This window comes from Octodon degus, unplaced genomic scaffold (assembly GCF_000260255.1).
Source record: "Octodon degus isolate 3935 unplaced genomic scaffold, OctDeg1.0 scaffold00096, whole genome shotgun sequence".
Taxonomy (NCBI): domain Eukaryota; kingdom Metazoa; phylum Chordata; class Mammalia; order Rodentia; family Octodontidae; genus Octodon; species Octodon degus.
Genome location: NW_004524672.1, coordinates 10,282,222 through 10,286,192, shown reverse-complemented (window position 1 = coordinate 10,286,192; position 3,971 = coordinate 10,282,222). Strand labels below are relative to the sequence as shown.

Here is a 3,971-nt window from a genome sequence, read left to right as displayed (position 1 = left end):
GCAGATCACTACAAGTTCGATCTAGTAGTGAGACCCTAAATACACTGTAGACCCTTTCCTAAAATAAAAAAATATATATATATCTCCTTAGAATTAATACAAGATTTGTCCCTCTGCCCTTTCCCTTCCCCCTCCCCTTCTTGTCCCTCCTTGCCTCCTTTCCCTCCTCTCTGTACTCTCTTTTTTCCATTTCCTCCCCATCTCCCTCTGCTGGGGCTTGAGCCCAGGGCCTTGTGCCTGCTAAACGTGACCTCTACCACTGAGCTATACTCTCAACAACTCTTTCTATTTCTCTCCTTCCTTCTTTTCCTCCTTCCAGAATGTGTGTCCCTGAGTTAGGAAATTATGTCCTGCACTTCTCTTCCCTCCATACCTCTGGGGATCTGGGAACAGCCTTACCGGCTCCCCCATGGCCAGGGTAGGCAAATGTGTGGCACTTCTAAGCAGGTAAGCCTGAGGTGTCCTTGAAGTTCTCCATCAGAATCCATGAAGGAAAGAGACACAGAAAGAGAAGAGAAGAGAGATGTAAGAACACTGTAGTCAGGATTGGGAGTACAGGGTCAACCTGGGCAAAAATAAGGATATTTCCATCAATGGCACTATGGGTCAATAGCAGCCAGGTTGTGACCCTCACTTCCACTGGGTACTGTAATCCATCTGAATTATATCCAACCACAAGGAAAAGAAAGGGCAAGCACTGTCTGCTATTCTGACACTACCTGTTGGAATTAGCAGAGACTCCACAGGTCAAGGGCACAGGCTCTAACAAGATGACTTTACTTCCTATACCAGTCCCCAATTTTTTGGTGGCCACTCCTATCCTCACCCAATTGGCTATGAATTTAGGGGTACTCACAAACTCTCAAGTCATAATATTAGAATGACTCACAATAGCAGCAAAGCTGTAATTACTGCTATGTTTATCCCCCAAGGGCTCATGTATGAGAAGCTTGGTCTCCAGTTGGCAATGTGAGAGGTGGCAGGACCTTTAGAATATGGGACATAGTGCAAGGTAATTAGGTCACTGGGGGTGCTGCCCTCAAGAGACAGACTCTGGTCTCAGGCAGCATCTTAGTTATTCTCATGAGACAGCTGTTACAGAAGAGCAAGCATGAGCCAGAGTTGCTCTTTGGCTTCTTGTCTTCTCATGAGATCTTTCCCTCTCACGTGGGTTCCCACCATGAGGCCATCCACCAGGGGACGAACCATGGGCTCAAACAGATGGGACCACCCCAATCTTGGATTTTCAGTGTGTGAGTAAAATAAACCTTTTTTCTTTATAAAGTACTCAGCACCTGGCATTTTTGTGGTAGCAATGACAAATACTGGTTATAGTTACATGAAGGCTACAAATCAGGACCAGCCAGATGGAGAACTTTGTGGCGAGGCATGGGAGAGCCCAGAGTACAGAGCTTTCGTGTCTGCTCCCCAAGGAATCAGTGTAAAGAGCTTTAAACTCAGTAGCTGAAGGCCTGGCTTCAAAATCTAGCCCTGCCTCTAACTTCTGTGAGCTTCATTTTTTAAATGATAGCTGATATTGTTTGTGATGATTAAAATTTTTATTTTCAAAGATTGTTGATTGTTTTCTCATAAAAATTCTGACTTCTGGTTTGTCTTTAAAATCCTAAGGCTCGAGGGACCACAAGACCTGCATTCTCTTCCATGTGACAGCAGCGGCTCAGGTCGGAGGACAGCTGTCCATGGCTGTAGCCTTCACTTGGCCCAATTCCTGACAGCTCTCCATCCCTGCCACTGGGCTCTCTCACTTCAATTAAAGCTGTTGGGTGTTATACCCTGTCAAAATTGACCCCATTTTGTTGCCCTTTTAACCTCGCTGAGTTCCTGTTCTATATGCGCCAACCCCTATGAATTCCTCACCCCTGTGGCTCAATTCTTATATCTGTTCCCCAAACCTTATCTCAATGAAGCATTCCTCCCAATTCCTCATCCCTGTGACTCAAGTCTTATGATATCTGTCCCCCAAACCTTATCTCAAAGAACTATTCCTCCCAATTCCTCATCCCTGTGACTATTCCTCTCCACCCCTTCCCTGTTTTTGTGGTTTTCAAGCTTAAATACTGATCCTTGTCAATGCTCGGTGCGCACTTAGGCACTTTGTGCCTGGTGTTGCCACTGGGTACCAGCTAAAATAAAGCGCTTCTTTTAACTTTTGAACTTGCCTCGTTGTCATCTGATTTTTGAGCTACAACATTTGGGGGCTCGTGCAGGATCCATAAAGGACTGTTCTTTTTGACATGGTAAGTAACATTCAACCTAAATTTTGTTATGCCAGCTTAAACTCAAATGTAAATTACTTCCTTAAATTGATTTTGATTTAGCTTTACTGATTTTAAAGAACTACGGTGGCTGCGTCAGTCTCTCCTTTCACTTTGCCTCTTTGCTTTCGTTCTGTTTTCTTGATTTCTTAATGGTTTCTTGGTGATTTCTTGATGGTTTCATAGTGAGTACTCAAATTGGTTTTGGTTGTGGTGTTGACTTGCAGACTCCGGTCTCCGAGTCCTTGGAGTGGGACGCCCTCCAAGTCAGATTTTGGGAGATCTCAATTGGAGGCGAACAGACCTAGGTGTCCCTTTCGCTGCAGAGCTTTGTTTTCAATGAGGCAAACAGACCTAGGTGTCCCTCTTGCCAATTGGTTGCCTTTAGAGATTATGGACTTCGATCATATGTAGAGGCTTCTGTGACCTCCGGGGTCTCTTTAGGTAAGGTTCTTTTACCCCTACCCCCTACCCCTACAGATTCTAACTGTAGGGGGCTAGCCGCATGTGCGTGACCTCTTCTTTTATCTCTCTTTGAGATTTATGCCTCCCCTACCCCTACAGATTCTGGCTGTAGGGGGCTAGCAACATCAGCTCGACCCTCTCTCTCTAATTTCGTGCAGACTAATTCCTCTTGTATAAAAGATTTCCTTGATACACCTATCCTTACCAAGTCCTCCTGCATAGGGGGCATATACTTTACTTTCATACAGGATTTATTTAGGCCCATTGGACTAGTCTGCCTCTTGTGTGAAGTGAATTATTTCCACCTTTACCAAGTCCTCCAGTACATTTAATCTAATTAGGGGCATACACTTTCATACAGGATTTATTTGGGCCCAATTGGAACCATCTGGATAAGTCTAGTTATGCTGTCTGTCTGTTGTCTGTCTGTCTGTACTAGCTAGTTTGTTTTTCTTTCTTTGGCTCTGTTTGGTCTATTTGTGTGTGTCTATGTTTTGTCTGTTCTTCTAATGCAACTTTTTAAACTGACAGATTTCCAGACTCTCGAGTGGCTGCCACGTCATAAGTGTGTTTCCCTGTCCATTGTTGTTTTTGTTTCATTTATGTTCATTGTTTTCGTTGGATCAATCTGTTGTTTGATCTATCTGTGGTTGTCTGTCCTGACCATGGGACAAATACTTTTAAAGATTTCCTTGTCAGCTGTCATTTTCGTTTTTCTTGTCTATATTGGGTCCTGTCTCATGTTTGGTCCCATGAACATGGGACCATCTTCCTCTCTTCCTCTCCTTCTCCTCCTCCTCCTTCTCCCCTCCTCCTTCTCGCACACTTTGTGGCTTAAAATGGTCAATCTCATCGGGGGCCTCTAGCCCACTGGGGGCCCAGTCTGTTCAACAGGTCATTTCGGACAAGCCTGGACTCCCAAACCAGGTCATCCATACTCAGCCCCAGGCTACATTGGCACCTCCTAGTCCACACCGTACCCGGAGCCACCAGCATCCATTGCCGGATTCTTCCACCCCGCTCCTAGCTCCCCAAAGGACTCTGAGCAGACAGCCTCCACCATCCATTGCTGACCCTCTGACATGACTCAAAGATTGCTGTTCTGGACTCCCAGACAACTGGCTAATTCTACCTGGTCACACTGGCAGTTCCAGCTATGACTCCCGACCATCACCCTCAGAACCTGCTTGTTCCATCTGCAAACCGGTACTAAATTCATTATACAATTGT

General features: G+C 45.3%; 1 pseudogene; it reads left to right on the top strand.

The window, feature by feature from the left end:
* Positions 1-409: 409 nt before the first annotated feature.
* LOC105743069 overlaps positions 410-3,971 on the top strand; it is a 71,482-nt pseudogene continuing 67,920 nt past the window's right edge.